This window comes from Calliphora vicina, chromosome 5 (assembly GCF_958450345.1).
Source record: "Calliphora vicina chromosome 5, idCalVici1.1, whole genome shotgun sequence".
Lineage (NCBI taxonomy): Eukaryota > Metazoa > Arthropoda > Insecta > Diptera > Calliphoridae > Calliphora > Calliphora vicina.
Window position 1 is genome coordinate 109,975,027 of NC_088784.1, and position 19,445 is coordinate 109,994,471.

Genomic DNA, 19,445 nt, shown 5'->3' on the forward strand with positions numbered 1-19,445 from the left:
AATATCAATAAGTTTCATCTTTGAGAACTACAGCTTAGCATAAGCTTTAAAAGTTTTACTATAAACTTGAAGAATCAGGATTTCTAAAAGCTTTATAGAAGGGTATATAGAGAGCGAATTTTCATGCATTTATAAATAAAATTGTGGGCCTAACAATGCTTTAATAAAAAAACATATAAAAGTTTGCAAAATCACCAAACAGAACGAGTATTGATCTATTTTACTTTTGATATTTTTCGTTATAGTAACTGTTTTATTTGACAAATCTCTTGCATATTTTTAGGCGCATAATTTTATTTTAAAAAGCTTGAAAATCCTAGAAATTATACAATATTTCGTCCCCTCAATAAAACAATAGTGTAAAACAGCGAGCTGCAGTGAGCTCTCAAATGAGCTCTCTTCTTTTTATTTTCACATGTACGCAAGCACACACATTGTACAAAAACAGTCAGTCTCGCATGAGCATTGATAGAAGCAGGTTGTGTTACGCTTTTATGTTTGTTTATTTCATTATTTCACCTATTTGTTTTTGTTTTTGCCAGAGAATAATTCTCAACTCATACAACTACAATATCTAAAAACTGTAGTGGTGTGAGTTTGCATTTCGCTGGTGTAAAAGCATATACACCATTATTTTTTTTAATGCATAATAAGAATCTACATAACTGATTTTATATGTGGTCAAAATTTGGTGAAATTCTACTTCCACAAAGTGGGTCAAAAGATCAATTAAAAATTATACACTATTGTTTTATTAAGTGGACGATTTATGATCTCTGTACGATTACCTATTACAAATGTGAGGAGACATCACTTTCAAAACTTTAAATGCTTGAACTTTATCTGCAATTTACAGAAAATCAATAGATTCTTTAGACAAATATTCGTCAATAAAAATAAGCTTAATTTTGGTATTGCCACAATTTTAAGCCAGATTTGAATTTGCTCTCATTTCTGCAGTAAAGTGTTGCCAAACAAAAAAAAACCGTTTGACAGCTGACAGTTTAGGGTTAGTAAAAATATAGCATTACGCTAGATAACAACGAGTTTTCGTTGATGAACATTATTTAAAAAATAACTTAAGTTTTGCAGCCGCAGTTCCACAATATTGTAGGAATATTGATTTAACTCCATCAACTGGGATTATAGTAATTCAGGGAGATTAGATCAATTGGTGACGTTCGCTCAAAAAAAAGCAGTTCAACATTCAATAGCAGTTCGTGAGAGTGTTTGTCAAAGGCACACCAGTTCGTAGTTGTGTACAAGAATTTTAAATGCTTGCAAAGTTCAATTGACCCAAAAAATGAAGCCTAATCTCAATAATTGGATGCTAATTTTTAGAGGAAAATCATCCTAAGTAATTTCATTTTCTCATTTTCATCCACATGTGATTGTCGAAAACAAATGCATCCATAACGTGTAACTGTTTGATGCGAATTTGGGCTGGAGGTATCAATGAATCATACGTCTTTCAAAGTGTTCGATATTGCGTTTTGCTAACAGAGTTCTTTCACCCTAAATTGGATGATATTGCTTTGGACGACATGTGGTTTCACCTAGGCGGTGCGTGTAACAATTAAATTATTGCATGAGACATTTCCTGGTCGTGTACACTCTCGTTTCCATGATCAGAATTGGCTTCCTGGAATGTGTGATTTACCACCATTGGATTGGAGGAAATTCAATGCTACATCAACGAAACTTAGCCACATTTGTGGTCATTTTCCTAGAATATTTCAATATGGCCAGAGAGAAAAATGAAAAAAGATGAAAAAGACGTAACCACTAAATAAAATACATTTGAATGCTTTTATTTATTTGAAAAACTTTTTTTACTTTGGATGATTCAAAACAAAAAATTTTGTTTTAGTTTATTTTATGCTGTTTGATCTTACAAAACACTTCAAACAAATTTGTGCTAAAAAAAGTGGTTACGCTTTTTTGAGAAAATATTTGCCATGTGTGACCTTTAGTTTTCTACTTAATTCCTATATATATATTTAATAATCATTCAATCTAAACTGCTTTTGGATATTGTAAGAAAATCAAGCTCTTCAAATTGCTCGATATTTGAGTTTGTATTAAACAGCTTCGAAAGCTCTAGTACTGATCGTTGTTTGTTTGCTTTCACACTCTTGTCGGTGTGAAAGCACAAAAGCTCTTTTGTAAAAGCTCGCACATTGTGCATATGAGCTGGACGTAACTGGTTTAGGAAAATAGCTGATTCAAGCTTTAAAGCTTTATTTTATGTAACAATTTATCGTTTATCAAAAAAGATCCTTTAAATTATAAAACTATTTTATAAAGTTCAATGTTTTCACATGTTATCGTTAGAGTTCGACCATATAGTTAGATTCAGAGTGTGGTTCTAAAGTAGGAAATATGTAAGTCGAACAATAGATTACGTTATCCCAAAAATGTCGATTAACTGATAAAAATAAAAAAACAGATTTTTTAATTTTGCTCATTGCATATATTTTTTATATTAGAATATGATAAAAAGTTAACTAAGTATACAATCATTTAAAATCAAGTTGACTTTATGTTTCAACTATAGAACCCTATTTTAGAGTAGGCCAAAAATCTAGTTTTAGCATTTATGAACAGTGCTTCTATACATGTAGGTTTCATATATGTACGTATGAAAATAAATGCTGTTTAAGCTTTTTACAAAAGGTTCTCATCTTAATGTGTCTACTTTATGACAAAAGCTTACTATTTCGTTTTTTATAAAGCTTTCAGGTAAACTTAATTTTAATAAAATATTGTTATAAAAGCTTTAACAATATTTTATTAGAAAACTTAACATAAAAGCTTTAAAGAACCTGCAACTATAAAATATAATGTTTAAAAGTAAACTCCTTAAAACTTTGATAAAATCAAAAACTTAATATTTATAGAAAATTCATATTTTAGACAAATTAAACATTAAGCTCATACTTCCCTTGTTAGCTAGCAATCATTAAAAACAAACAAAAAAAATCTCCAATTTTTAAATAAATCCACCAACTATTCCCGCTGTTCAACAACTTCCACTCACATGCACACTTATCAGCAACAAAACAAAAACTTTACTCGCTTAAGTTTACAAAACTTTGCTACATACAAGAACTATACAACTGGCACAACACTGGTGTTTATTTACTAATTAAAATTTAATTCAATGTTATATTTACTACGTCTACACCTACTACATATAAATACATACATATTTTCTTTCGTCTACTTTTCCTTGTTTACTACACCACTTACTGCTCTTGCAACAAAACAACTTTAAACTTTTCCACTTGAATTTATGTTTCACTTGTTTTGTAAAAAAAATTAAAAAATAATTAACAAAAAAACAAAATTTTAATTAAATGTAGTTAACTGCTCTATTATTATTATCTCTATAAATAATATTTAATATTTAACCAATAATATATATGAAAATTAACATTATTATCGTTTTTTATTGCATTAAATTTATTTTCTTTGGAAAACAAAAATAACAAACAACAATATGCTGCTCATTATTAAAAATAAATCATCATCAATCCATCATACAAATATTTTATTTCAAATAAAAATAAAATAATTTCCAAAAATAAAAAAAAATAAAAAACACAAACAAACTGCAACACTGAAACCAACCAAAATTATTTTAAATGGGTGGCTACCAAACAATCAAAAAATCACGTATTATGCAATTGACATTAAAATAAAATAGCACCCCATTCACCAAGAAGACAAAAATTAAATTTACGCATGAAATCCCTGAGTTTGGATTCACCCGAATCATCAGAATTACATGGACAAATGAGACGTAGACAGCCGGCTGCCGGTCCGACAACGACGGGTGCCTCAAGCAGTTATTATCATGGAGGTTCGGGTGGCCATTTAGAGCACAGTACACCACCTTCCAATAATAGTCGTTTGCATTGTAAGTAATTTCTTTCTTTCATCTCTATCCTCCCACTCACTGTCACTGTCAATGTCCTTGTGCTATGGATGGACTAAGCAAGCCATTTAGCCAAGTCAAATCAAAAACCTACCCTTAATACTATTTATTCTAAATTGTCTTCACCCATTACTGTTTATTGATGTTGTAAAAATGAAATGAAATGCATCTCCCACCCCCTGTCAAAAGTCCTTTCATTTATTTTCTTTGTTTTTTTTTTTGTGAACTTTCTATAATAACTGTGAATTGTGTGTGTATTATGTACCTAATAATAGCAACTATAACAAACAACAACCACAACTATTTTATGGATTTAAGCTCCTGTTGTTGTCTCCTACAGGATATTCTTTCTCTTACAGACTGACTACAAAGAGACACTACACAATTTTAACTCATTTCATTGTAGATCGTATTTAATAATGACCCTGTATATATAAATACAAATCATTTATTTGCTAAATATAAATAAATTTTATAATTTTAAATAATTTTGTTAAATGTAGTTAATGTAGTTTAGAACATTTGAATAAATTTGTTTTATTACTACAATATTTAATAAATACATAATTTAATAACTCTACAAGTATTTAGCTTTACCTTAAATTTGAATAATTTTGAAAACACTTTGTTATACAATATTTAACTACTTAATAGTTAGTTCGTAACTGTAATTTTGAGCTAAACTTAATAACAGTAGCATTTGTTCCCTTTATCGATTAAAATGTGTTGAAAAATAGAGAGTCAACTTTAAAAAAGCATTTGATCAAAAATGTTGCCCATAATAAATGTTCAACCAAAATATGGTAGTTTCAGCTAATATATTTAAATATTATGACTTCATGACAATCATAATATGATCGAAATCAACATAATATAGTTAACTCCAATCATTATATGGTTGGGCTCACTCATAATATGCATGTATTCAATTGGAATCAACCATAATATGGTTGGAATCAACAATAATATGATTGAGTTACAAGTATATGGTTGAATACAACCATAGTATGGTTGTAATCAACCATAGCATGATTGAGATACAAGTATGTATATGAATGATATATGTATATGTATATGAATATACATATATATGAATGCAACCATAATATGGTTGGAATGCAACCATAATATGGTTGTAATCAACCATAGTATGGTTGTAATCAACCATAGTATGGTTGTAATCAACCATAGTATGGTTGTAATCAACCATAGTATGGTTGTAATCAACCATAGTATGGTTGTAATCAACCATAGTATGGTTGTAATCAACCATAGTATGGTTTTAATCAACCATAGTATGGTTTTAATCAACTATAATATGATTGAGTTACAATTATATGGTTGAATACAACCATAATATGGTTGAATACAACCATAATATGGTTGAATACAACCATAATATGGTTGGAATCAACCGTAATATGGTTGGAATCAACCATAATATGGTTGGAATCAGCCATAGTATGGTTGGAATCAGCCATAGTATGGTTGGAATCAACCATAATATGGTTGGAATCAGCCATAGTATGGTTGGAATCAACCATAATAGTATGGTTGGAATCAACCATAATAGTATGGTTGGAATCAACCATAATAGTATGGTTGGAATCAACCATAATAGTATGGTTGGAATCAACCATAATAGTATGGATGGAATCAACCATAATAGTATGGATGGAATCAACCATAGTATGTTTGAAATCAACCATAGTATGGTTGGATCAACCATAGTATGGTTGGATCAACCATAGTATGGTTGGATCAACCATAGTATGGTTGGATCAACCATAGTATGGTTGGATCAACCATAGTATGGTTGGATCAACCATAGTATGGTTGGATCAACCATAGTATGGTTGGATCAACCATAGTATGGTTGGATCAACCATAGTATGGTTGGATCAACCACAGTATGGTTGGATCAACCACAGTATGGTTGGATCAACCATAGTATGGTTGGATCAACCATAGTATGGTTGGAATCAACCATAATATGGTTGGAATCAGCCATAGTATGGTTGGAATCAGCCATAGTATGGTTGGAATCAGCCATAGTATGGTTGGAATCAGCCATAGTATGGTTGGAATCAGCCATAGTATTGTTGGAATCAACCATAATAGTATGGTTGGAATCAACCATAATAGTATGGTTGGAATCAACCATAATAGTATGGTTGGAATCAACCATAATAGTATGGTTAGAATCAACCATAGTATGGTTGGAATCAACCATAGTATGGTTGGATCAACCATAGTATGGTTGGAATCAACCATAGTATGGTTGGAATCAACCATAGTATGGTTGGAATCAACCATAGTATGGTTGGAATCAACCATAGTATGGTTGAAATATATCATAATATGGTTGAAATATATCATAATATGGTTGGACTCAACCATAATATGATTGAGTTACAGGAATAGTATGATACTTAGCGTCATTATGATTGATGTTTCAATCATAATAAAGTTGTACGCAGTCATAATATGGTTGAACTACAAGCACAATATTACCATATCAGTTATCATGTTTTTACTTAACCATATTATGGTTGAGATAGAATCATTGGACTCAATCATATTATGGTTGTGCTACTAGTACAATATGAACGTTTGAGTATAATATGATTACAAATGATTATATTATGGTTACCAACAAACAAAAAATTATAACAAGGAATTAAATTATATTAATTAGTATCATATTTTGATATTTAATTATAATTCAGCCCCCGGTTGGTGCAAAATTTTATTATTTTTTGTTTTTTGTTACATTAATTGCTTTATTAACTCAAACATTAAAACAGCTTACTTTTGGGACATCGCGAACAAAAATAAATTTAATCTTCAAATTGCCCTTATTATCCAGCTTATTTGAAAATAAAGTTGAAAATAAAGTTTGCCAGAAAGCTTTTGTATGTTAAGTCATATAGTGCCTACGTTAAACTGGCTCCTTAACAACTCGCTGTTACTATTTATATATACCGCGTCATCTACTAGCAAATTCCAGTATTATCTGTTTCTACAATTATAACCCAGAGCTTTTAAAACCGCTTCACAGTTAATATTTTAGAAGTAGAAGTTTCTACCTATTGATGCAAGCAGACATTACAGACCGTTAAATTCAAATTGATAATGCAATTTCGTAACAATATGTATCTGCAACATTGAACCAACAAGTGAACCAACTTTTCAAATCGAAGTCTTCCGATCAGACACAATTTTTCATCAAGATCGGTCAAGAAGTCTCTGAGTTAGAGGTAGTAAAAATATTACATTTTGGCCAAACAAAGCGACCAAAAAGCTCTTAAAGGAATAGACCTAAGTTATATTTTAAGCAAAAAAAATAGGCCCCATTTTGAAACAAAGTCAAAAAAAGTTTTTATTTTGGAAAAAAATTATTTTTTTTTTTATTTTTTTCTAAATATTGAAGAAATATACATATATCTAAACCATTTGGGACATATTTTGCTAAGAATGTAATGTAACAGGACAACTTTACTAATTCCTTTACACTCAGAATGGCTTTCTGTATAGCTTAAGTATTTTCTATAGAAAATCTTCATTATAACAATATTTTTATTGAAACATTGTCAGTATAACAGTATTTTGTTTAGAAAATCTTCAGTATAACAATATATTTTTATAAATAATTTAGTAAACTAATATGAAAATAATTCAAATTTTTAATTTTAGTACTGCAAGATTGAGAAAAGTACTAATTGAACATTATTTTAATCAGCATCATTGATACAAATATTCATATTCACAATGATATCAAATTTCCTTGAGTTGCTGCGTCCTGCATCGCCAAAATTTCCTTAAATGTTTTTTAAATTTCCAATGATTTACCTAGAATATTGTTTAAAAATTATAAATGACTCTTGATGAAATCATGTTTGACTATTTATGGCAAGTTGTTCCGAAATTAAGGTCCTGATTCAGAAACACCAAAGGAAAACAATTTTCAAATTTTTGTATGAAAAACACCAAAAAATTATTAAAAAACTGAGTTTTTTCATAGAAAAAGTTGAAAATTATTTTCTTTTCCTGTTGTTGCAACAAATTGAGATACAATGTCTGCCAACAGGTATCTCAACTTGTTGTGTAGAAACTTTTAAAAGTTTGCAGCATTTTTCTCAAATGCGGCCATACTAAGTTGACTCTCTATATTTGTTTATAACAAGATAACCACAGTATCTCAAGTCTCTAGATATTTTCAACTTTTATAGCAAAACTACATTCATTTTAAATACAAAAATATTTTTGAGTTTCAGCCACCATTCATAAGATTTTGAAACATACAGCGAAATCCTTATAACCAACTTTCTATTACATTAACCTTGAGTTTTACTGCTTACCTCTACTTAGTAACCCATTTTTAGTTTAATTTTACGCATGAACTTATGTTATTTTATTAGTTTCTTTTTTTTAAAACATTCTGTTTCTTTGATTTACTATATTTATTTTAGTTTTGGTTTTTGTTTTCATAGTTTTATTTAAAAATCCTAAGCACGTTTTATTTATTTTTTTCATTTAACTCAATCAAAGATAATAATAATAATAAATTTCTGCACCAGGTTTTGTACGACAGCGGGTTAATAAATAATAATCCATAAAATTGTTTTCTTTTTTGGTAAATAAAAAAAAAAATTTACTACAAAATATTACAGCTCCCTCTAGTCCCTCGCATCAGGGTCGTAAGTTGTTGTATGCCAGTCGTGGCATGCGTGGCGGCAGTGTGGATTTACCCGACGAAATGGAAAAGTCTCAATCATCGGCCAGTACTTCACCCTGTCCCTCCCCAGTAAGATATTTTCAGGTATTCTTTAAATATTTTTCGTTTTCATTTTTCTCACAAACTATACAAAATATTGATGTTTTTTTACAAGACCAAGAAACAGAAATTGGTAAATTATTAGATTTTTTTAGTTTTTAATGCTTATTAATTCTACATATTCTATAAGTTTTAAGAAAATGTAATGTTTGTTTTTCTTTTTCCCTTAGAAATCTCATCGTTTGTTGCCCACAAATTTATATGTTATTCTATACAATTTCAAAGCCAGACATGCTGATGAGTTGGATTTGAAAGCGGGTTATAAAGTAAGTGTAATTTGTATTTAATATCTGTTATTTGTATTTATATAGTACTTTTACAGATTGTATTCACATTTACTTGACCTCTTAATATGGCTTTAGAAATGGATATTGTACATTTACTTAGCTTTTCGGAAAATGTAATGCTTTCCTACTGTTTTCATAAACACAAAGCAAAGCATGTGTACGAGTATCGTATCTGTGTGTCCAAATACAAAATCATATCAATTTGGTAATATCTATCTCTTTGGTTACATTACAACTCCCCTACTTCGTTGCAGCCCCTAAAACCCCTTAGGGGTTACACAGTATTTGTGTATCAGAGATCTTTTTTTTTTGGTTAAATGACTTTGTGTAAGTACAGGGTGATTTATTTAGAGTTTTGTTTTTAATATTTTAAACAAAACCCATAAAATAGAATTGGATGTTGGCATCTTTATTATGACCCTCCATCATAAGTTATAATAAAGCGTATATGTTCTGGATCGTTATAGATAGAGGAGCCAATATAGTCATATCTGGATGTCTGTTGAAATCAAATTTCTGAAGCTCAGAAACATGATTGATACATCAATATTTCGGTTATAGTCCTGGTTCGGTCAAGATATATGCAAAAGAACATGACTATATATATCTATATCATATTAAATGTTGTCTGTGACTACTCTTTATGATGCCCATTCGAAATTGATAATTGTATCTCGCGAATTACGCTACTAATGTTGGCTTCCAAGTCTTGAATCTTAACTGGCTTATCGACGAAGACTTTTTCTTAATTACATAATTTTACATAATCCCAAACAAAAAATCAGGAGCTGTGATATCTTCGATCTAATCGGCCAGTTGACAGGTCCGGAATGCTCGGTTCTGGGCTCGAAATATCGATGATGAATTTTTTTGTCAACAATATTTTTCACTAATTAATTAAAAATTTTAAAAATTAAAAAAAAAATGTTTGTCAACAATTTTTTTCACTTATAAATAGGGTTTTTATCCCGGGAATTCCCGGTACAAATTTCCCGGGAATTTTGCTAATTTTCAACTACCCGATTCCCGGGATTTTTAGTCGGGATTCCCGGGAATTAAAAACTGACGAAAATACATAGAAAACTAAAATCAGTGAACAGTTTTTTACAGTCTTTTGCTTATATATTGGCAATAATATACTACGTTTATACGCAAGGCTTATTCGCAAATAAAAATATTGTAATTAGAAAAATTTGCCGTATAAACAGTGAATTATTTTTTTATTTGCAAATAGCTAACTCACGAAAACAATTCCTGATTAACGACACTATTTGCAAATAAGATTTTAAACATTGCCATATTTTTTAACGTTTTTAGTGTTTCTTTCGTTTTTTAAATATTTCATTGCGTTTTTGCATTAATTGAATTGTAAGACAAAAAAGAATTTTTAATTCTTTCATTTTTGCATTTAAAAAAATAAGAAAAGTGACATATAAACAGAGAGTTAGTTAATTAGTTAATTGCAAATAATTTTTATTTGCGAATAGGCTACGTATAAACGTAGTAATAGACCGCTTATTATTATTATTTATTTGAGGTTTTTCGTATGAACATTTAAAAAAAGAATTCATTATTTATTGAATTTATTTCTTATTGAATCATTCTAATTTCTTTAAATTTCTTCTTCAAATCCATAACAAAATAGCTTCAAAAATTTATTAAATGATTAAATTTTTCTTTAATTAAAATCTAGTACAAAAAGGTATAAGACAATTTTTCAATTAATTTTGTAAATGATTTGATTTAACAAAAATTTAATCATTCAAAGTTTAAATAAATTCTGTTTTGGAAATAAATTCTGGCTTTGGAATGAATCTAAAAAATTAAATATTAGGAATGGATTTATGGAATGAAAGGCTGACAGTTTTTAATTACGGATTAAGATTTTAGTGAATTAAGCTCAAATTTTATTTATTAATTCGAAGTTCTGATATTTAATAATTATGACACTAAGTTTTTATAGGAAATTTGGCTATAATATTCCTAATTTACAGTATCATTATATATTTCGGGAATAGCCGGGTACCCGGGAATGTAGAAAAAAATTTACCGATTCCCGGGAATCAAAAAAGTTCGGGAAATTAAAAACCCTACTAATAAATTCAAAACTTTAAAAATAAAAAATAAATTTGTATTTCAATTTTTTTTTTTAATTTTTTTAAAAAAATTAAAAACACTTTTTTTAAAATTTAAAAAAAAATTAAATAAAATTTTTTTTTTTAAAAATTTTTAAAAAAATTGAAAGAAATTTTTTTTTTAATTTTAATTTATAAGAGAAAAAAATTATATGACAAAAAATTCAGGTTAAAAAATATTTTTCCCGATTTTGACCCATTGTAGGTCCAAATTACTATGGCATTATATACGTGATTGCAAAGGTCTTTAAAATATCTATCATTCGATATCTATATTGTATATACTAATGACATACATATACATATATAGATAATAAATCGAGCTTGCCCTGGTTTTTCCTTGTATCTCAGCCATAAATATTATCTCCGTCTTTTCATATATCTCACCAAAAATAATTATGGTAAAAGAAAATTGATAAACAATAATTTGAGTCCAAAATTCTATTGGAGGTCTTTGAAATGCCTTTCATTTAATATCTATATGTACATGACTTAGTAATCGAGATATAAGTAAAAAATCGTACTATTCTTGAGCCATTTGTTGGCCGATTTTCTTGATTTTAAGTAGCAACCGAACCAGGGTTATACCCAATATATTGATGTATCAATCTTATTTCTACATTATTTGGGGGCTTCGAAGAGTTGATTTCAACAGATATACGGACATATCGCTATCTATAATGATCCAGAATACTTTATGGTGTCGCAAATGAAAAATGTCGACATTACAAACGGAACAAACTTATACATACATATGAGGCCATCAGTGCTAAAGTAGTGTAACCCACAATTTTTGTTGGTTGCTGTTCTGGTATTGTATTCCTTACATTACCCATTACCAATATAAAGTGGAGTAAGCCACCTTTTGGTATGCAAAAGCAGATGGAGCTGCTTTTGAAGGGGGTTACACCACTTTTGCGCTGATAGCCTTACCACTGGTAGTGAAGGGTATAAATACCTCTGAATGAATCACCCTGTATGCGTGTGTGCATATGTGTTCGAAAGTGTATAATCTTGCAATCATACTGTGCTTAAAGAAATACATTTCTCAAATATCTAAAACAACATGAAACCTAATAAAACATATGTTACTTACTCTCACAAATACTGACATATTCACATAAAAATGGTGAAATGGTTTAAATACATACTAACGAAATTGGTACTTTTTGTTAGTACAATGGTTGGTACTTATTTAGTAGCAACTCCTAACATAAATGGTATTTCGTACAAATCCAGACAAATTTAGAGGGTAAAAAAAAATTTAAGAGCTGATAGTATCTATAATTTTCGTTCCGGCACAGAAATAAGTGAAGTAAAAATTGATTTTTTAGCAAATGTCTGCAAATAGTTAATTACAGAAATCTAAAAAGTACACTGAGACTAATTTCAACATTTAATTACTTGTTATGAAAATGTCCTGAAAAGTACAACTTCTCAAAATTTTAACATCCCTGCTTTCATATAAAACCTAATAAAAGTATGTAAGTTATAAGTCTGTGTCTGTACTTTTTGTTGACCAACAACATCTATGCAGCATTATAAAACATTTTACAATCAAGTTAACAACTATCTCTCATGTTTTCTTACTCTTTTTTTTTTTTGCACAAAATCCCCAAAAAAAAATGTGACATAAAAATAGCAACAATAACAAAAATTGTAAAACATATGTTTATACCCATGTGGTATTGGCAGCGTTTAGCCAAAATCTAAACAATATTTCCCCAGGCAAATAGTCATAAATACAAACACATAAATACATATATTTCATTTATTATTTTTATATAAAATTTATAACCAGCACTTACTTCATTTCATTCACAATCCAATAATGTGTGGTCAGGGGGATTATATATATGAAATGAAAAAAAGTTAAAATAAGATACTGCAAGTAAATTTTAAATAAACAGATATTTAAAATATATTTATATTGTCTGCAAGTTACTAAATTCATTACTAAATTAAAATTACTTACTGGATTTTTTAACTTTGAATTATTAGTAAATTTTATGAAAAATAGCACAAACTCTGATTGTACACAGATACCCCGATTTCTTTAGCATCGATATGATTCCTATTTGCATCGTTTGATTTCGGTTTATATTTGGGTTAAAAATTGTCCAAGATAAAGATGAAATTTATTTGTTATGATCACTTTTTGCAAACTATTATTTTCTATTAAGAAAATAATATCCACCCATTTGCGCGAAATTTTCTTATGTTACATTTATATATAGTAAAATATTATATCGATATTCGCTATATTTATGGAAATATTATTTTAACGTATGTGAAATTGATTTTACTAAATCGTTTATTGTATCGCATTTTCTATGGACGATACCAGCCAAAGCAAAGAAATTTATTAATAAAGCTCTCCTGTAAAATTTGGTTTTTGTAACTTAAGATAATTTCGCGCAAAGGGGTCGATATCTTAGTATATCCTTCATCTTTAGTGGCAAGGTTATAAATAAGTTTGTAATTTCTACAGTTTTCATTTGCAACCTCTTAAATTATTATATTGTGGACCGTTATAGACAGCGAAGTCGATATAGTCATATAATCTGTATGATAGTCTGTATTTTGAAATCAAATTTCCGAGCTCCCAAATAACTAACATGCATAATTCATACATCAATATTTTCGAGAATTCTCCCGGCTCGGTCTATTTAAAATCCAGACGATTCGGTATAAAGAAAAAACCAGGACAACCTCGATTTTTTAACTATTTTTATAATCTACATATATAAAAGAATAACGTTACTGACTGAATGAATGACTGACTGATTCATCATCGCACAGCTGAAGCTAGAATCATTACTGTGAGTTCCTCCATCCCCAAAACGATCCACTATGAAGGGAATTTTGGAAATTCGAACGTTTAGGGTGTAAAAAAGGGTAAATTCGGTAACCTTATATCTTCAAAACTTATAAAGATACAAATAAACTTAAAATTGCATGTTACTCCATTTAAAAAATAAGCTGACATGTATTTCGTACTTTTTCGAAATTCAAACCTTTCAGGGGAGAAAACGGGTAAAAACTGTATTTTGGTACTTTTTTGGCACCCTATGTATCTTTTAAACACAAATTTTAAATCGTATTCTTTACTTATCAAAAAATAAAAAATATAAGTTTGGTACTTTTTGGAAATACGAACCCTTAAGGGATACAAATTCGGTTTATTTTTGGTACTTTTTCATAAAATAAGTTTTTTTATAATTTGACATAGACATACGAATATTTTATTATGAACTCCCACCATGATGCAGATTTTTATTTGAATAAAATTGTACCACCGCAATGGGGATAAAAAGGTACCAAAAAGGAGATAAAATCGGGAAAATACATTTTATTTGAAATTATTAAGCCAATTTTGATAATTTATTTAACATTGGTTCCTGGATTCGTACAAAAATGAACTAACAGAGTGTTATTTGGAACTCGAGTGCCAAGGTTTATATTGGGCTAAATCAGGCTTAACTGTTTGGTACTTCTTTTAAATAATATTTTTTCTGGGGCATATTAACACAGGTTTTAAGGCATGTCTGTAGCATAAACAATTTTGGCAAAATGAAATATTTTTTGAGAGCTATTATGTATCTGAGTGAAGTTAGTGTTAGGAATAGGGGATCATATTTAGGTACCAAAATGTAAGAACTGAACTATAGGTACTTTTTTATTCTTCTAATGGTACTTTTTGAATTTTCTATAACAATGGTCTTAGAAACATGAAATTAAGCATATATGGTCCTAAGTGAGTGAGAATTCTAGGGGGAGACTTTTTGGTACTTTTTCTTTATTCGAATATTACTTTTTGTAATTTCTTCACCAATCAACCTAGAAACATGAAATAAAGTTTACATGGGCCCGAGTGGGTGGGAATCCAAAGTTCGATTATTTTACATTAAAATGCAACATTAATTATTTAATGGCAAACTTTTTACTAAAACTGAAAAAATAGCATTTTTTCTCAAAATAACCATAAAATAATTTTGCTAACATTTTTAGTATTTAGTTTCTTCATGACATAGAATAATGTTGGACCTAAAGAGCATAGAAAATCTCAAAAGTGGTAAATAATTATGACAGAATTAAGATAAAATATAAGCAAAATCGGTAGGGGCGAAATAGATTTTTTGGAAAAATTCAAGATTTTTTTTCAACTCAATCAAGTTATTTACTGGATAATGGTTTATTACAAAAAATTTCGGCTATGATAGTTGTAAATTCACTTCATTAATTCTCTATAGGTTTATATCGAATAAAACTGATATTAGTTAAACATACATACCACTACAGAATTTAAAATTGGAGTAAAAATAACCAAATTTAACTCTTTACTTTGAATAAAATCTTAACAAGCCAAACATTTCCTTTCACTCTTGTTACTCTGCTCCTACACCAACAGCCAACAAGAAACAAACAAAAAACCAGATACAAATTTCTTCAAAAAATCAGGTCAATAGAAATGCAAAACCAAAAAAAAAGTTTAAAAAAAACTGAATAAAAACAATGATTACGAGGAAACAATTTCTTGAAATTTTTTGCTGTTTGAACATCTCAAAATAACCATAAAATAATGGTAAAAATGGACACAATTGTAGATGATAATAAAAACAGCAACAACAACAACAAGAACAATAACTGTTGCAGCAGCAGCAGCAACAACAACAACAAATGAAAATAACAAGAAATAACTAAAGGCACAATTGACATTATCTGGTGAATATTTTTAACTACGCAATCAAGTCATGTTTACTTCCTTTTTAAACATGTTCATTGTAATTCCTTCTACTCGGTCTCGTTCTCTATCTCTCACACTCTCTGTCTCCTGGTGCCTGTCCCATCTTGAGCAAAGCAGACAAAAAGTAGCAAAAAGACCCGCATTAAAGCAATAAAGTAGACTGGTATTGCAAACCAGAGAACCCACAGCACTAAAGGCGGTAAATTGCAACGGAAAAGATTCCTTTGGCACGTGTGCAATGGATGGATGGATGTATGTATGGATGGCATTGTGCCATTCCAACCAATCTACCACTTTAACATTTCCTCTTATCAATTCTGCTGTCGTTGTTATTGTTGTCTATGTCTTTAACATTTTATGAGGGAAATTTGTGAACACAGTTGCCATCCAGTTGCCTGGCGGACAATCAATGGTAATGTAAACATACTCATCCTGCTCATCCACATCATCAATACGATATTGCTGTTGTTGTTCGCCATATTGTAACGGAAAGTATTTACAACTGAATGAAAAATAAAATGGAGTCAAGCCATCCATAATAGAGGGGGACATGTCATATAAATATTATCGTTTCTTCTTATTTGAATGAGCCTGCCTGCTTGGTCATGTAATAAAAGTAATGACTCTCTGAATTACCTGTTACACACCTGTATTTGTATTTTCCATTAAAGTCCTTAAGCCAATGTGGTCAAATGTTTAATTTTTGTGTCCTTCATGCTGGCAATAACACGCTTTTTTCCTCCGCTATAGTGGTTTAATTGATACGATACAGTCAATCATTAATTACAGCAAATATTTAAACATTTATTTAAAATTAATTCGTTTTGTTTGTTTTCCAGGTTACTGTTATTGATACTTCGGATCCTGATTGGTGGAAGGGTAAAGTGTTGGGTCGTGTTGGCTACTTTCCCTCCAAGTATTGTGTGCGTTTGAATGCCAACGAAAAGCCACTGCAAGTTACACACAATTTGCAAGTGTCAGATGGTGAACGTGGAGAAAATATGACTTTATTAAGGGATCAAATTGTTATACAAGTAAGACATAATTTTTAATCACTTGATCAGTTAATAAATTGCCAACGCTATTGTTATATAATACTCTTAAACTTCTTCTCAGACCGGTGACGAAGTTAACGGCATGGTTATGGTTCGTTCAGCTGACAATCGCCAGGGCTATTGCCCCGTCAAGTACTTGCAAGAGGTGTGACAGCCCGAAGACCCATCATCTGAACGCGATAAGCCGCCACACAAATCCTCTTTGTCTTCGAAATTGATCGACAAGACCAAACGTCGAATACGCATTGTCGTTACCGACAGCGGTGGCGGTCAAACCAACTACAACAATTTCCAAGGCAAAGATAAAATCGAACCGAAAAACACAAATGTCGACTACAATGGTGATTATGATTTGACGAAAACCTTAACCTTTTCGCTGGATGGCAGCGGGCGCAGTAAGAACGATAAGAATTGGGAAAATTGGGAGCGTATTAGGGAACAGAAATTGGAACGTATGAAAAATATTTGCTTTGAGAGTTACCGTCAATCGAAGAAGGATAGAATGCATCCACCCAAACCCATACCACGACAGCTAGACCCTACCTGGTATACGGACAACATTTACTCGAACAAATCCGAAGACCTGGACGACGACTATGTACCGGACTGCATAAAGTACGCGAGTAACTATCGCAAATTGAGGAATATACGGGAACATGATGAATTGTTTTTGGAAGATGATTTTGTGGGTGGGGGCATAGGGGCTGAATATCAGGGTGGCCCGGTTAAGGAGAGACGTGGTGAAGGCGAGGGTTCCGCCAGTTATGGGCTTCATCGCTCTATTAGTTGTAAGGAATTTCATTATCCCAAATCACAAAGTTGTACATTTGCCGAACGAATCTTTGAGGAGGGCTTAGGCAGTTCGCCACCTCCCCCAGCACCCACTGCACCGCCTACTACTTCTATACTTAAGAAAGCCAATGTGCCAAAATCATATTCATTCAGTGCTTCGACCAAAACCACGCCATTCGATGTCATGGACTATAAGGTACCTCCTTCCATGGGTAAAGCACGACGTGATCGTCATGATGCCTTCCGCAAATCTATGGGTTATCATTGTAGTAATAGTTTAGATGAGACAGCTCTGGCGACGGCTCACGAGGCACACACCTGCTGTGCCCGAGAGCACTGTACCAACGCCAAGTGTTTGTTGGATGACATCTACACCGAAGGGTTTGGTTCGGTGCCGCCACGACGTACATGGCGCAGAGTGGCGCCGTCGACCTCGTCGCTGTCTGGTTTTTATGGTGCTAGTGTCAGTGGTGGTAGCAACAGAAACTTGCACGATTTGGACTGGTGGGAGGATGGAAGAGGCACGAATCATCGGGTGGCAACGGCTTCTCGCTACTCTCTGCTCTCGGGGGGAAGTCAACGTGAGCAGCCACTGCCGCCGCCACCTACGGTGATATGTTGCTGTGCCGCCGATGACTATTGCTACCACCGCCAACAACAGTACCACTTGGCCAGATCTTTAGCCCAGCAACAACAGCAGCAACAGCAACAACCGCAACCACCACCTCGCTCACGCTATCACTGCCCCGGTCATCATCCGGCCGCCGAAGAAGAAGAACATCTGCACTGTCGTGCCGTGGCCTACGATACCGATTTGGATCACTTTATACGCGACGAGAGAGAACGACTCATGATGCAAGACAAATTCTTAGATGAAGACGAGCGTTACTTGTCATCCGGTGCTCCCAGGCGCCCCGCTTATTCGCATTATCCACGGCCCACTAGAAGCAAATCACTGCTAGAGGTGCAACCGCCCAGTCGTTATGATGAAGACTCTTGCTCGGACACCACCGAAATGGACTTGCAAGACTTCAACATAGACCTGGAAAAGTACTGGGAGGAATTGGAAAAGCCTCCCAGTCCCATTGACTTGGACATGCAGCGCCGCAACATGCACAGCAATTTGAAGGTGAAGAATGTCAATGTTGGTTGTTACAACAATGGACAACCTATTGATTTGCACGATCGCGAACAAGAACGTATGATGATTAAGAAATCACTATTGGAAGGCATGCCATCACCACCTCAGGTCGACCACCATTCCTCGCACGCCTCATCACTGCCCACAGACGCTAACAATGCCGCTTCAAGTAGTTTTCATTTTTTTGAACATGCTGGCTCGCCCCTACACCGCTCCTTCAACTACGGCCACAAGGTATATCCGGCAGCCGAAACGCTGCCCTCCTACCAGTACAACAACTTCTATCCCGAACATCACAATGTCCAAACACAACAGCCTACTAGTTCTGGCCACCATCCCGCAGCCGGTGGCCATTCGGCTTTGAATCTCATCAACAACATCTTCTCCATTTACAAGCCCAACAAATACGCAGCCCAGAACTCACACTACAACAACCACGATACAAAACCCGAGCCTTGCAAAAAAATGAATGTACCCAGCACTAGACGTCCCCTAGGGGCGCCCCATTCCG

At 32.0% G+C, this 19,445-nt stretch overlaps 1 pseudogene; it reads left to right on the forward strand.

The window, feature by feature from the left end:
* The first annotated feature begins 3,702 nt into the window (after window positions 1–3,702).
* On the forward strand, window positions 3,703–18,882 carry LOC135961529 (uncharacterized; annotated as a pseudogene).
* Window positions 18,883–19,445: the final 563 nt, after the last annotated feature.